The sequence below is a fragment of the Elgaria multicarinata genome, chromosome 5 (genome assembly GCF_023053635.1).
Source record: "Elgaria multicarinata webbii isolate HBS135686 ecotype San Diego chromosome 5, rElgMul1.1.pri, whole genome shotgun sequence".
Lineage (NCBI taxonomy): Eukaryota > Metazoa > Chordata > Lepidosauria > Squamata > Anguidae > Elgaria > Elgaria multicarinata.
Genome location: NC_086175.1, coordinates 8,274,686 through 8,291,965, shown reverse-complemented (window position 1 = coordinate 8,291,965; position 17,280 = coordinate 8,274,686). Strand labels below are relative to the sequence as shown.

Genomic DNA, 17,280 nt, shown 5'->3' with positions numbered 1-17,280 from the left:
CAGCTCCTACAAGGCAACACCCCTCTTTCTAGCCTTACAATGAATTATCTTATTCTGTTTGTTTTCACAACTGAAATGCTTTTGATCTGTTCTCAATCACAGTCTTAGCCACATGCCTATCCCCTAATTCTGAAGATCCTTCCTCCTCCACTAATCTTGGGACATGCAGTCACTGGCTCATCAGACAACACGTTTGTCAACACAGTGTGAAAACGCCACTCAACTATTGACTTTTTAGGAGGCATTCCCCACACAACATGTTCTAACTCCACCGTTGTGTGACTGTGGGCTACCGTGGAGTTGAGTAAAATCCATCACAACATTCGATTGACACTACCGCCGCCGTCTCTCCAACCCTGATCCTCCCCGTTGGTATCCCACCATCCATTGCTGGGGGGAAAAAACAATCCTGGCAGTTCTTCTAGAATGGAATTCGCTCCTTTCGCCGCTCTTGCCAGGGAACTCTGTAGCCAGTGGGAAAACTCAACTCAACACAACAGTTGTGCAGGAACTCTCCTCTGCACAACATAGATATTCTGCGTGGACTGTTTTACAAAAAAACTCCACTGTTGCGTGGAATTTACCTGCCAGACAGCACATTTCGCAACGGTGGTGTAATAACTCCATTGTGGAGTTCTAAAACCATGTTGTCTGAACTGAGCCACGGTGACTTCACCATCAAATCAGGTCTCCCCTCCCATGGCTTCCTGCCAAACCTTCTTTTTGTAATATCTTGCTTAATGAAGAGACCTAGAGATCTCAAAAGCTTACACATTTTGGCTGGCCTAATCTGGATTTTGGATTTTTTTCTTACAGTCAACATGCCTGCCTTTATCTCTATTTTTTAATGGTGTCACAGGAGTTGAAGGAGTCTGACAAGGGCAGAAGGCAGCCCAGCCCAGCACAGGCTTTGCCTTGCTTTACAAACCTCAGTTGTTATATGGAGGAGTGTTGCTTAAGAAGTGCTCCATGTCAGAACTATGGCCATGATTACTTCTTGCTGTGTCTCCTTTGTGACATGAAAACTCCTCAAGTGGGGCACAATTTTCAGGTTGGGACATTTTCAAATTAGCCCCATATGAAATCTCAGTAATACAGCTGATTACATCAGGAGCAACATGTCTGAACTGATCCTATTAATGGTTCCTGTCACTTTATAGATTAATTAGACTCTAAGCGCAAGGCCTGTGGAAATTGGAGGAGGTCCTGTTATTAAACATTTGATTTGCAGACTAATTATCAAAAAGTCTATAAAAAAGATAATTTTCCAAAAGCAGATTGTTTTCACATGAGATTCCATAATGCAGTTTCACTTATTTATTCCAAGTTATGCATTACTTTATACACTAGTTTTAGAAATAGTTGCAATGCTATTTTAAGTAAAGGTTGTGCATCTGGCCATCATGCCAAAGAGCACTCAAAGATACAATGTATCAAAGGGCTGAAATTGAAATAAGCTGAAGGCAGCATTCTCCCTTCAGCAGATGCCTTGAAATGCACCTAGAGTTTGTCACCAGATATCATGTCACCAGTTTGTCAGTAAATATCGTGTCTTCAGTAAATATTAAATAAATCTCTAACATCCATTCTACCTCAGTTTTAGACTTTAAGAACGGTCCTTTTATTATTAATTATATTCAAACAGGAACAACATATACTTTGTTCAGCTAAATGTTTACAACATTTAAAATGTTTACCCAATTAAACTATATGCTGTTCATATTTGATTATCCCAGTAGAAAGCACTCCTCTAATGTGACATGAAATAGCAATACATTATTCGTGTCAGTTACAAATAACATAGGGTTTCAAATACTGAATGTTCAGTGAATCCTGGAACTATGGCACTGTTAAAATCTAATGACCTTTTAGCCAATGAGACAGGCTCCTTCATAGAAAACTAGTGAAGCATGGTGCTTTATGAGGCAGAGCTATAAATCACAGTTTCCGTTTAGATCTCACCTTTGCCATGACCTCACTATGTGGCCTTACACAAGACCCCAGCTACAGTTCTCCCATCTACAATATCATAGAATCATAGAATAGCAGAGTTGGAAGGGGCCTGCAAGGCCATCAAGTCCAACCCCCTGCTCAATGCAGGAATCCACCCTAAAGCATCCCTGACAGATGGTCGTCCAGCTGCCCCTTGACAGCCTCTAGTGTGGGAGAGCCCACAACCTCCCTAGGTTATGGGTTCCATTGTCGTACTGCTCTAACAGTCAGGAAGTTTTTCCTGATGTCCAGCTAGAACCTGACTTCCTGTAACTTGAGCCCGTTATTCCGTGTCCTGCACTCTGGGAGGATCAAGAAGAGATCCTGGCCCTCCTCTGTGTGACAACCTTTTAAGTATTTGAAGAGTGCTCTCATGTTTCCCCTCCATCTTCTCTTCTCCAGGCTAAATATGCCCAGTTCTTTCAGTCTCTCTTCATAGGGCTTTGTTTCCAGACCCCTGATCATCCTGGTTGCCCTCCTCTGAACACGCTCCAGCTTGTCTGCGTCCTTCTTGCATTGTGGAGCCCAGAACTGGACGCAATACTCTAGATGAGGCCTAACCAGGGCCGAATAGAGAGGAACCAGTACCTCACGTGATTTGGAAGCTATACTTCTATTAGGAAAGGAAAGGAACCTCTCGTGCAAGCACTGAGTCATTTCTGACTCTTGGAGGGATGCCAGCTTTCACTGACGTTTTCTTGGCAGGCTTTATAGCGGGGTGGTTTGCCATTGCCTTCCCCAGCCGTTATTACCTTTCCCCCAGCTAGCTGGGTACTCATTTTACCGACCTTGTGAGGATGGAAGGCTGAGTCGACCCGAGCCGGCTGCCTGAAACCAGCTTCTGCTGGGATCGAACTCAGGCCGTGGGGAGAGTTTCAGCTGCAGAAACTGCTGCTTTACCGCTCTGCGCCACACGAGGCTCATATACTTCTATTAATGCAGCCCAAAATAGCATTTGCCTTTCTTGCAGCCATATCGCACTGTTGGCTCATATTCAGCTTGTGATCTACAACAATTCCAAGATCCTTCTCATTTATCTTACTAGGTTGTTATAATCCTTACTACACAATTAATGTGACAGCCTTTGTAACCTTGAAATGTTCCAAATGTTAAGACGACGATGATGTTAAGATGATGATGATGATGATTCCCTGCACATTTTTGACACAACTTGCATAATATGTGAATACAGGCTGCAACTATCCAATTAAGTCACATAAGATAATTGCAGGTGCATGACAGAAAGGAGCTTCATATTTACCTGGACAAGATGCTTAATTTTGGTGTTGCAGCAGAATCATTACCATCATCACATTTCTATACTGCCCCATAGCCGAGGCTCTCTGGGCAGTTTACAAAGATAAAACTCATTTTATCTACTCCCAGTTTGTGGGTAGGTGTTGCTTTTACTGTTGTAAGACACTGTCCTACATTCTGAACTTCATCCAACCCTGAGTGCCTGCAATAGGCAATAAAAAAATACTTATGGTTAATTTGGAATTTAAACTGCCACCTTTTGCTGACTTGAGGCTGGGAAGTTGGAAATAGCATCCTTTTCAACCCTCTTAGGCGCTAACCTGTGCTTCTGCACATCAGTGGACAAATCCGGCAATATATCTTCAAAACAGAAAGCTGAGACGACCCCCTCCCCCTATCTCTACACATAACTATCTGGTTGAGGGCCCAGTGGGCAATTCAGCCCTCTTCCCCTTCCCATCAGCTGTGCCTCTCCTCTTTGGAAGACCATGCAGCTTTCGCAGGTACATTATATTATTAGCAGCAGCCACCTCACTTTTAAGGGCTCAATCCTATGCATCCTACAACTCCACCATCACCCAGCCAGGGGTAGAATGACTGCTTGAAGGCTGTATATGCCAGATTATGTAAGCCTCTTATTACAAGATGTTAACATATTAATACAGACTTCCTCCCTCCCACTCTGCCTCCTACTTGCTGTCAACTATGACCAACATGAACAGTCACATCCCTGCTAGGGCAGCTGTTATGATTCAGCTAGACCAGAAATTCCAGTTTTTACACATTGCTGTCTAGCTTTCTTCAGGAGTTTGCCTGTCCTGCCCTTGTGTCAGATTACAGGGAGCCAGGACTTTTAGATCTTGCAAAACTGCGAAACATATCACATACCTAGATCTGTCTATACCTGTTGCTTCATATTTATCCTCTTTCACTGCCAATGGGAATCCTTCATATATGAAATGCCATTTTAAAAAATATTTTTTTTAAAGACAACAGTTATATGCTTAGATGACAACATTACTTAATATCATTTTTATTATCATGGCACTTAACAATTCCAGGAAATAAACATGCCATTCTTAGAAAATACCACAGTGAACTATTTCAGAAAGCTCAAAGCAAGTACAAGTCTAAAAAAAGGAAACCAAAATTATCATTGACAAAAGGCCTAAACGTAGTTTGCTGAAAGAGAGATTTTAAACATTCCACTTCTCTTCCTTATATCATAGATACTTGTGCAACTTCACTTTTTCTGATGAACACTAGTGATGAGCAGTTATTTTAATCACTGCTATATGGGATTAACTTGTTATCCATTTGTTTCCTTTCCTGCTATTAAGTACTGTAGCTGCACACATTGGCATTAGAAGCATAACTTATTGCACAATTCAGTGCAAAGTTAAACCATAAGCATCTATCAGTCTAAGCAAGGAAATACACAACTTTGCAATCCCAGTGACCAGCACTGTATGCTCAACTCCTTCTTATGCTTGACACATCTAGTTCCTCTTTACAATTTGCCCTCAAAAGCCTTGTTTGGATGATCAACTCCTACCTTAATAAGCAAGGACACGCATGAACTCTGTGCACCAGCATGCAGCTCTTTTCCACTTGCTTCACTCTTCCATTTGAACAAACAAAAAATCTGCAATTAGCCATAGCTTCCAACTAAGAAACTATGGTTAACGACTTCCAAATAAACCAAGATTTAAAGTTAGCTTTCAAATCCTATCTTGTTTGAATCCATTATCCATAGGTTGAAGTTTGGATGTAATTGGAAGCTATGGTTAACTGTGGCTTCATGGCTTATGCAATCACTCATTCATATGAAGGGGAAAGCAAAGCAGGAACCAAGAAGCTCCATTTTGGTGCAGAAAGCTTGTGGATATCCAGCCCCATTAAACCAAGGTTTGATTGTCTGACCTCAGACTTGGTCTTGCCACTCTTCATCCAGTGCTTCCACGAGGAAACTCCCTGTTTTTAGAAAATTCACTTCAAGCCACTCCTCACAACTCCTCCCCCAACTCTATCCAATACAAATTGCTTGAGAGATACTCAGTATAAATTGTGTACAAAGTTTTAGAACTTCTATGTCCTTTCTGCATTGATACTTTGCATTTCTGAGTTTTAGTTCATCAAGAGTGAGGAGTAAAAAGAAAAGTCCAAACGTGTTCTGTTAGTTCTGAATTATGTTAACATGTCAAAAACAGTCCAGGACAAACCTATCTATAGTGCATGATGCTTTTTCTCCAACCCCTAAGGGGAATGTTGAAAATTGCTAACTGAAAACTGAACTAAAAGATGCACTTGGTAACAAAAAGAGAGAGCACTACAAGGCCAGAAATACATAAAGAAAATTGTGCCCATCAGAGAAACACAGGCAACTTTTTAGCAAGCCAGATATCTTGCTTCAACAAGTATAGTAAACAAAAATAAAGGTTACTTATTTGGGTGCTGATTTGTTCAATGCACAGTGTCTCCCAGTTTAAATTCACAAAAGTAAATGTTAGACAACCAGGATAATGTTGGACAATCTCATGATAGCTACTTACAAGTGCAGCTTTTTTAAATTACTGCAAATGTTAGGTAGCAGCTTAATCACAAAACATTTAAGAATTAAAATGAAAAAATATCATTGGCTAACAGTTACAAAGAGTTTTGCTATCAACTAGTCACCTACAGGACCTGAATAAAATATTGATAAACAACTCTGCAATCCATACAGCTGAGAACTGGCTAATTTCCCTTTCTACTGATTAAGAAATCTTTTCAACTCAAAAACATTCTTTCACCAAATGGAGTTGGTCCAAGGTGTGGAGGGAAGAAATCATGTGTTTTGTGAAAGGTTGCCATGAGTTGGTCTAGAAATCCTGCCTTGTTTCTAAACGCTTCAAACCAAGGAGAGAAGGAAAGCAGCACCACTCATTCCATTTCTTCTCTAGAACAGTTACTCACCATCTTTCCCGACCTGTCTAACTTCAATTTTGCCCCACAGCAGATAGGAAAGGGCAGCAGCAACATCATTGCCTTGGAACTTTCAGAGGGACAGGCAGAAATTCTGGGCAACTGTTAGCTTTATGTTTCTTAATCTTTAGGACAATATGGAACTGTCTGGAACGATTAGAAACCTAACCTAACAGGTGTAATTCATAAAACATCTTAATGATAATCAATTACATGACAAGCAGGCAATTTATTATGTCATATAACTTCACATTAGCTCCAAAGGAAGACAGATTTCATGTAATCCTGCAATATTCTGAGACAGAAAACTGATGGGCAGGTTTCCAACTAAATGTAACAAAATATAAAAACCATCTTTGCTCCTGGATTACTCTTCTAGTTGTTGTTCACTCTCAGAAACATGCCCTTTTCCATCAAGTAAAGTCCAATCTTCAATAGAAAACAACAAATATAAGACTAAATACATAATGATATGGGGATCTCAATATATATTTTTCCTTAGGGGACTATTATACAATGGTCCACATGAGAAAAATTCAAAAGGAGCAGTATCTTGGTTCATCTGTTTCACTTTTAGTGGTCTAACTGACAGGAAGCAGACATACAGCTATGAAGTACAAGTGACAAGTGTTTCCTGCCTCCACTGCTGCATCTTTCTTTCACACTTGCTATAAAAACAGTTCATTAGGGGCTACAGTATAGTAGCCCAAACTTTAAGTGGAATGGCTTTCAGGGGAGCAACAGTTAAAACCTGCAAACCAACATGCTATTAAAAATGGGGGCAAAGGGAACAGATTCTCATATTGGAAGCAAAGTTAGAACTGGAGCAGATGCAATAAGGAAAAAATATGAACATCAGTATATTACAAGAAGTAACAAACTACAATATTAAGTAATTATCACATGCCCTATTTTAATAAGAGCTACCTTCTAGTAAGGCTTTGCTGTGGGGCCTTCTAAGACAGCATTGCCCAACCTGTGTTTTGGACTACTGCTTCCTTCAGCCAAGGTAGCATAGCTAATTTTTCAGGAATCTTGAGAATTGTAGTTCAAAACATTTGGTGGGCCCTAGTCCAACGTGGGAATTGTAGTCCAAAACGTTTGGACGGCTGCAGAAACAACTGCCTCAATTTGTTTATGAGACACAACACTATTAAAACTATTGAGTGAAGTATTTCAGTTAGACAAACGTTTATTGCCAGCTGTAGCATACACTCTGCTGCTACAAAAATCACTCACTAAATTACACTGCACCAAAGGACAATTACAAAACAGGAAGTAGCAGCCGGGAAATAAAAAACGTTTTTTGAAGGAACTTCAACCAAGCCTAAATAATTTTTTTCTTGTAAAATACTTAGAAAATGAAGAATATTTTAACTCCAAGTTAAATATTTTAACTCCTAAGGAGAATCAAACCTAAAATTCTTTAAAGCACTGAAACATTGCATCTCAAAAAAGGGAATTATACACAAAACATTGGAATTGAAAAGCTTACATGAACCAGTGAAAAGTAATGTCCACTCATCATGGCTATGTCAAACCTAACCAAGCAACACATACCTGGAAGAGGAGGAGGAGAAAGTAAGCAAGCCATTTACGTATTTGTGTACAACACACATCAAGCTAGCAGCAAGCAGTCATCCAAAGAGCTTTCAACATCTAAAAGCCACTTCTGTAAATTGTGGTGTAAGAAGAGGACGTCTACTGTTAAAGGAACTGAAACTCTTGAGGAGCTGCTAGATCTCACTTCTCAGAACACTCTGCATTATTTGAGCAACAAACATCTCAGTTTGTTCTTTAGGAATCAAAACCAAATGCTACGGTCACTATAACGAAGGCTCCTTATGCTCCAGAGTCTAAAATTTCTTGTTATGTTTTACAACCCAAAATTCCAAATACTACTATAGGTTATAAAAACAAAGAAAACTTGCAGACATATTCCATGTGTCTACAAGATGTATAGATGTTTTGCAAAATCTATTTTAAATTCTGGAATATTTTGGCAAGCATTTGGTAACTGCACTAAGGAAGAATGGGGCAGTAAGGACACTGGAAACAAGTGATTATAAATTGCAGAGTCACAGGGAGGGGCAGGAAGTTACATATGGTATTTAAAAGCTGCCTCTTACCCCCAGCATGGCTACATTCAGATCATGGTTTAGCATTATGAGAACAAGTCCCCGTGAGTCTCAGACACGTCTGCTCACCCTTCCTCGTCCTCATCTTCCCCATGAGATTCAGAGCTTCTGCTTACATTTTAGCTTAATGCCACTTTAACATGCACTCAGAACACGTTAAAGTGGTGTTAACCTGCCATCCATTTTTATGTTACAACAAAGCACAGTTAAGATTAACCGCAGTCTGTCTAGGTTCAGGCTTCGTGACAAACAGCAGCCATTGCAGTAGCAAGAGGGGAAGGAAGGCCAACTACCCTGGCACAGACAGTGAGTGAGCTTTTACCACCTTATTTACTTGCTTGGGAAACCCTCCCCTTAAGTAATCCTGCTGTAGACGATCTAGCTGCCCAGAGAGTTCCTGCTTCCTAGAAAGGCTTGGCAGTGACTCCACATTTTTCCAATAGATCCAGCCCCATTGGATCATCGCTGGGACCTAGAATCTATAAGAGAGACACCTGCCCTTCGGTCCCTCTTCCCTTGACTACCAATCATTTAGCACAGTTCCTGACTTTTGTGCAGTTTTGTCCCATTCTAAAATGTTCAAATGCCTCTCCCAAGGCTTAGTTACTGGCAGTTAAGAGATTTAAGCTAATACATGCTGACCCCGCCCCTTTTGCATGGCCCTACCCACCACTAGAATGTAGCCCCAGCGAGCTTCTCCTAAATGGAATCGGACTCCTCAGACTAAAAGATGTTGAACATCCATGCATCCATTTCTATGTAAATGAAATCATGCAGATGAGAACAGCAGTGAAAATGATTTATCTCATGCTCAGTAGACAAACAGCCAACCACATTAGTCATTTTTGCTTTAAAGTATCTTCCAGTTTACTGAAAAACAAGCATTAACTCAGTAACAAGCAACAGAACTGCCACATAACCAAGAAAATCTTGAAGATGTCGATATAAGAAGCAAAACACAATGGTCTATTTTATTCATTTTTGGATGCAGTTGTAAGTAGGGACATATTAAACATTGTGTAATGAGCTTAAATTTTTACATTTTTTCGTATTAACTCTGTAGAATTAAGACATCTTATCTTTCACTTTCATTCAAAGTAACTTTAAAAAGACTTAAAATTCCCCTAACATTTTCACTGAACATCTGACTCCACAAACTTAGCACAAGTTATTTGTTTACCCAATCTGAGCAAATGTTTTAAAATATTAATAATAGTAATATGAAAATGACCAACTATTACCTCAATAGACCCTCATTCAAACACATTGTACTAATACTATGTTTTAGAGCTTAAACACTGTATTTTAGCTTTAATCCAACATTCATTATATTTTAAAATAAATTAGTGGCATTTCCAGCGAAAACAGTACACAAAGCAATTAAGATTTGATAGCCTCAATCCAGCACCAGTAGCTTGATAATCCACATTCCATATAAAGCAGAAAGGAAATATACTTGTGAAGAAAAGAAGATGGAATTGCTGCACATTGTCTTCTAACTGGTAGTGCTAAGGGCTTTTTGTTTGAAAGCACGCAAGACTTATCTGGGGGAATAATAATAATAATAATAATAATAATAATTTGTACAGCATTTTAAAGTCTTCAATGCACTTCAGATGTGTTGTAATTCCCTGTGTAAGGCAAGTCAATATTATTATCACAGAATCATAGAATAGTAGAGTTGGAAGGAGCCTATAAGGCCATCGAGTCCACATTGCAGATGGCAGGACTGAGGCTGAAAGAGAAAAGCTTGCTAAGGCCACATGTTGAAATCATGGCAGATTCACACTGGTACTTCCTGATTTATAGCTCAGTCCTAGATGCTATGCTAAACCAAAACAGACTTGCTTGTGTTCACTGCTTTTGTGAAATGTAAAGAACTATTATGAATGTTCCCCAATGTTAACTGTACTATGAGAGAAACACACAGCTTCTCTCTCTCTCTCTCTCTCTCTCTCTCTCTCTCTCAAATTAACGTTCTTTACATGGTCACAAAGTGATATTGGTCTCAGTACTGTTATCCACAGACACTTCTATCCAACAGATGTCAAGACCATTCATGCAACCGTACTACTCCACGTATCACTACCCAAGTCATGCACTGAGGACTAAATTCTTACCCCACCCCATCCCCAATACAAAATGTTGCTGCTTAAGTTCCATGAAACGCAAAAATTATTTATTCATTTCTATTCTGCGCAATAGCTGAAGCTCCAACCATCGAAGCAATATATGCAAAAAAACAACTAGACCTCTCACAATATCTAAATATGCATTATGCTATAGACTAAATCATCTGGCATGAACCATATCATCCATTCACAAACATTATGTGATCATAATGAAGAAGAATAAGAAGTATAAGAAGCTATCTAAGCAAATTCCTGGCCTGACCCATTCCAAGGTCATAATTAAAATGCACATCCATTTATTAATACAACATATTTAAGAGCATAATCTCTACTTTCCTAATTTAGTACTGGCTATTAAAACCCAGGCAAAAATGAAGATGTTACAAAAACGTATTTCAATTCTGGCAAATAACTGGAGGAAAGGAGTTCCATGACTCTGCTGAAGTGACCAAGGTACGCCCTTATATTTCAATTTAAGTTAATTGTTGGCTGCATTGGTTGAAAAATCTAGGAGTCATTCTTCACAATTAAGGCTGTAATCCTATATACAATTATCTGGGAGTAGGTTCCACTGAACCCAGTGGGACTTGCTTCTGATTAAGCATGTATAGGATACAAAACATGTAGAATATTGAACATTCAAAAATCAATAGATTTTTTAAAAATTAATCTTCAGTAACAGCTCTTGAGCAGGAATTTTAAAATGTATTATTATATTTATAACCCATATTTTTTCCTCTTGCAAGGAACCCAAGGTGGCTTATATAGTCCCCCACCTCTCTATTTTATCTTCATAACATCCCTGTGAGGTAGCTTAGGCTAAGGGCCAATGACTAGCCCACCCAAAGACAACCAGCGAGCTTCATGCCCAAGTGGGGAATAGAACTCAGATCTCCTGAGTCCCAGTCCAACAATCTGACCACTACACCATGCTCGCTATTTTCAGGTCAAAGTTGGTGGAAGGAGCAAGACCAAGCTGGCTAGTTTGAGTCAATTGGTCTCTGGAGGCTGAGGTCTGGACACCCTGAGGGTGGAGTCCAGTGGAACTCAGTTGGACTCTCCAGGGTGAGACTGTTGCCCTCTTTCACACACACACATATATATATATATATATTGGTGTCCACTTCTCTCTCTCTCTCCCTCTCACAGAAAGAGAAAGGCTAAAAGAACATTTAGAATGGGAAGACGAGTGGGAATGAGTGTTGTAAAAAAAAAAATAGCTCCTCTGCTGCTGCCACACCCTTCTGGCTTTTTTAAAAAATATATTCTATTTTTATTATAACTAAACAAATATAAAAATAGATCACATGCACAACACAAAACATGTACTGTAACAGTGATTATTACACATCATAATATAAGAAGATTAACTATATCCTAAGCACAAACAATTCTGCTTTCAATAACTGCTTCACTGTGAGTAAAAATATTTCCCTATTATTTATCCTTCTTGTAAATGGATAGAAAAGGGTTAGGAAGGAAAAGATGAAAAAGGTAAACTAAATAGTTGAAATTGTTTTTTTATACCAAGAGCCCTCACCCCCAAGCTTCTGTATTTTTGTCTTGAGATGCAACTCCTCCACTGAAAATACTAAGTTGGAAGGTCAATAGAACTGTTTTTGTTTTTTTTTTAAGATTTTTAAACAACTTTATGCAAAGCAGGCATCGAGGTTGCAATTTGAAGTAAAAGACTAGCACAGGGCACTGGTGGCTTTGTAGCCCCTTCCTGGTGCTATTTCCCCTCTGTAAACGTCCCCACACTGGGGGCATTTTAAGCAAGAAGACAGCATAAGGGGAAAGGGGAAAGAAGCCCCTCTCCTCTGCACTGGTGTTCTCTTTCAGACTGCAGTCTAACATGCTGAATTGTGTAAAATAAGAATACATCTCCTCATAAAAAATCAAAGAAGTATTTATAATAGGTGTTTTCAGTAAACCAGATTCTCTTGAACCCTGGATTATTGATAATGAGCAGTGTGCTAGTGCAGACTGCACAACTGCTCCTGCTGGCTCCTCCTGCAAGACGGGGCAGCGAAACAAACCACATACAGTCTGTGGTTTGTTTATCATAATGTCCAGCCCAGGGATTCTGGCTTGTGTCTTGCCAAACATGGCAGACTTGTTGGCTTGTAACTCTGACTTGTTTAGAGAAAGAAAAGCCAAAATCCCCCATTCAGATGTAATGAAAACACGAATGGAAGTTCCATGGTTTGTTTAGATGCTCCCATTTGCAAGAGGAGCCAAGCAGGACCAATGAGGCAGCATCCACAAGCACATTGCTCCTAAATAAGACAGGGTTCTCCACCGGAATCTTGCATTTGAAGATGTAATTCTGTAATTCAGTATGTAATTCTGCCCTGAGGAGGTTAAAACCCTGAAATTTCACATCAAGACTGAGTTATGGCCATTTTAGGCCCAACTGAGGTGCCTATTGATTGTGGTGTACACACAGGCCTATTTATTTGGTTTCTTTTACAAGAGGGTTAATTTTTTTTTCAGTTTGAAGCTTGAAGTGGTCTGGACAAGTGGTCAGGACAAGATCTGGGTTGCTTTTATCTCTGATTCCCTCAAGAAGATGGCTAGTACCACCTTTTCTAACAGAACCCCTAGTGGACATTCCAAGGATTAAAACCAGGGTCTCATATATTAAGACAATTTTCGTCAACCTGATGCCCTCCAGATGTTTTGGACTACAACTTCCATTAGTCCCAACCTGTATGGCCAATGATCAGAACTGCTGGGAGTTACATTGCAAGGTTAGGGAAGGTTGCATAAAGAGCATCTGCTCCACATAAAACATCGTTATTATACTACAGGTGCTATTTTATCACATATAAATACTTCAGTACAGAATATAGTAGAATATCTAAGGATGTCAGCACACTAGGAGGGAAAAGTTAGGTCTAGCCTTAGCAGCAACACAACCTGCAGAAACTAGCAGCCTGGTGAAGCTTTTCATCACATAGAGGTCAAGATAAAAGAGTAGGCAATTCAATATATCATGAAGCCAAAAAGATATGAAGAGAAACAGGCACAGCTTGTTGTATTGTCCAAACCCATATGGCATGGCTTGTTTGAGGGGGGAACTGTTGGAGGGTTATTTGAGGATTCCCCCCTCAAACAAGCCATTCTGCCCAGGTTTGGACAACTTGACAAGTTGCACCGGGACAAGTAATTAGGGAAACAGCGGCCAACATGCACCTCCAAATAAAACAAGACATCATGGAGGTTGCTTGTTTGATCGTGCAAATCGTCCCACTGTCTTGATAACTGCAATAGTTGTAATTTAACATTACCTGAGTAAAAATTACAAGTAAACACACCACTTGAGAAGGTGACACATCTTCAGCAAGAGACGCTCATATTTTTTCTCTGTTTATGAAAGGGATGCGCTTTCCTTCATTCCCATCTATCCAGGGAATGCAGGTGGAGGGCACTTCTTTATGCTACTCAGAATGTAGATCTTCCTTTATGACAGTCAGAGAATAAATGGGATACATCACATTTACATTATATGTAAGTTTAAGGAAGCAACTAGAATTCAATAGCACCTATTATTGTTCATGCCATCCCCCCGAAGATAACTGGTAACCGGGCATGAAGAAAGTGATCTCCCAGCTGAATCCTCAGATGTGGGAATATCCTCAGATGTGGGACCAGAATGTGAAGGAAAGAAAGGGCAACTGCATCCGGGGCTGACACAGCACAGAGTTATTGAGGGATAGCTTCAACCTATCCAGAATTCTGCACTCCAGGTAGCTTAATCTACATCTGCAATCAAGGTAATTGCCTTTGTAGGAAGGCATGAAAGCCGGGGAAGAACACCTGGACTTATCCTCAGCCTTATGGTGCCTCAAACTAGCTAGACTGATCTGCATTTCTGAAGAATTTGGTCTAAGTTCTTCTTTCAAAATAGACATGTGTGAAACGTTAAAGGGCTAATGTACTTATGACAGATGGCCGTTTACAAGAGCAGCACTCCTACTTATTCTTCCTTATAAGATGTGTTAAAGAAGGAAAATATGTTTACTATTTATAATAGAAGGGTGACATTTTTAAACATAAACTGGTGATCAGTAGCTGGCTGCCCTCAGACCAATAGCTGAGCCACCAACTACTCCCTTTCAGTCCATACCTGTCAACCCACTATAAGTAAGCTGCTAAATGATAGCAAGCTCTGTTTGCATGGTGCCTACTTAAGGATACGATCTGGCAAACCTTTTATCAACCTGCTCAGTTTGTTAGAGTCTGTGCTGGTTGCTAGTCCGGGTAATGAAAAACTAGTTACTCCAGACACTAGTTACTCTACACACACATGCCACACACTTCTGACCCTATCAAATGGATCAGCAGTTTACCAGCAACAGCAGGAGACAGCTGCAGTAGTGGGATGTTCTCTATGAAATCTTGCAAGAAAAGGAGAACCAAGATGTAAGAGTTAGTTTAGAACAGAGCATGATGGAAACCGCAGTTTTTGAAGTAATCACCAAAGCATAGAATGACAACAATGGTGTCAAGGGTTTTTGGGGGAGGGGGTGGTGGATAAGTGCCAACATTTTCAAAAACTTCTTAAGGATTCTATTTGTTAAAATGGGTTGTAGTGTTAGTCCTAAAGAGGAGACTCGCTAAAATGAATAGTACTTAAGTCAGACTAACACTGGATCCAATCCACAGTTTCTCTTCAAAAATCCAAATCTTAACCAAAGCCCACAATTTATTCAATGAAGGCTTAACTATAGGCTCTCAACAGAACAGTCTGTTTTTTCACCTGTGAATAGAGTTACTCTGTAAATATTGATTAATAGGTCATTATCTCAAGCATACAGAGGTGGTTTGAGTTCAGAGGTGACCTGAGTTCAGAATTCAATAAAAGCTGCAATAATGAGGGTGCCCCATAGAGATTTTTTAAGGGCTATTTCACTTTAGGAAGGAGAGCTTTGGCTCTTCAGAGGCTTTACCAATTTATTTCTACAGTTTTATTCATGCTTATTTAAAAAAAATTTTTTTATGTAAACAGCTTTAAGGTTCCCCTGAAAAACAGCATATAAATACCTCAAACAAACAAGGACATCACTGATACTTCTGTGCAGATGTGGGGCTGCCCTTAGGGCTGCTCCAGAAGGTGGGGCTAGTGCAGAATGCAGCAGGGAGCTGCCTCTTTTCAGCATATAGCTCCTTTGCTGAGGGAATTGCACTGGCTGGCTGTTGGCTACTGGGCAAGGTTTAAGGTTTTGGTACTAGTGTACAAAGGCGTAACAACCTGGGGCCAGGATACCTAAGAGAGTCTTCTACCTTAACAACCTGCCCGGTCACTGAGGTCTTTGGAGGGCATGCTCCTCGTGGATTGACATGGACCTTTGGCCCAATGGGAGTCCACCAGGAGAAGAGCCTTTAATGTGGTGGCCCCTTCTCTTTGGAACTCCATGTCCTTGGAGATCAGGCAGTCACTAACACTATGCTGCTTCTGGAACCTCCTGAAAATGACTCTTTTCCAGGAAGCATTCCTCAACTGACCAGCTACTGTTTTTATTAGTCCTTTGTTTTAAATTGAACAACTTTAATTTGCTGTTTTAATCTTCTTCCTTTTTACTGTTTTATTCCTAGGTGCACCGCTCTGGAATCTATTTTAGATATGGAGCGGTGTATAAATATTATAAATAAATAATACATTCTATTCTGTTCCTTACATTTTACCTCCATGATAGTATCTGAGAGGCTGGATGTAACAGTTTGCTCAAAGCACAAATAGCACCAGCTGTCTGGGCTGCTGTAACCAGAATCAAGGATGTTTCGTACTGGACTTAACCTTTTTTGTTAAATACTTCCAACAATTTGGAACTTAAGTATTTGTATAAAATGAACAAATGTTAGCACATCAGAGAAGATTTTCTAATGGTCATTTCAATACCAATGTTAAAAATTAACTTTTGTTAACGCCACATAATCTAAATGAAAAATTCTCTTCAACTTTTACCCTGTCCAAACTAGACATGATGTGGGGGAACCTGTGCTTTTCAAGTAGTTAGTAACAGCCATGAAGGTGATCCAATTGGGATCACTACATATGGGAAGGGGGGGTCACCCTCCATCCTCACAGCATTTTCTTATTAAAATTGTCCACTTCTAAATTTATCTAACCCACAAGGTACCCATATTAAGTGTTTCCTCCATGGGGGAAACGACTACTGGGAAGGGGGTATTTTGAAATGAGAAACTGGCATAGAGGAGGGTTAACTGTGTTCCCTCAGCACCATGGACCAGTTATGATTTCCCCCCAGCCCAGCTGTATTTTTTAACAGCAGGAGATCCAGATCACAGAACTTCTGTATCACACCTAGTGATACACAAGCTTTAAAAGGCTTGCGAACTCTCTTTTTTAACTGTTCTCTTTCTTTGAACAGGACACACACACATACACCTGCCCTATCCCAAACTGCTCTTCAAGTCCTCTCAGTTTCAAAAGAGGTTTCCTATGTGGCATGTAGACAGAGATATCTGATATTGACAAAAATAATACCCTAAAGCTGTCCTAGATATAGAGAACTAAATATACAGTTCTTTAGATCCTAGGCATAAATGTGGTCCACCTAATTATTTCTAAATATCAATTACACAGGCTCCTAAAAGCTAGGAAATGCTACAACATAAAATACTAGACACTGAAAAGCTACTAGAGAATTTAACAAAAGGCTGAAACGAAGCAGCAGCAGTAACCAAAATTCAACAGCATCACACACACACACACACACACACACACACACACACACACACACACACACACCGAGCACTACCTTTAAGCC

The 17,280-nt window shown here is 39.9% G+C and overlaps 1 protein-coding gene across 2 annotated transcripts in view; it reads right to left on the bottom strand.

The window, feature by feature from the left end:
- The window catches only part of ELF1 (E74 like ETS transcription factor 1), an 84,802-nt gene that overhangs the window by 47,093 nt on the left and 20,429 nt on the right, over positions 1-17,280 (bottom strand). The window lies entirely within an intron of this gene.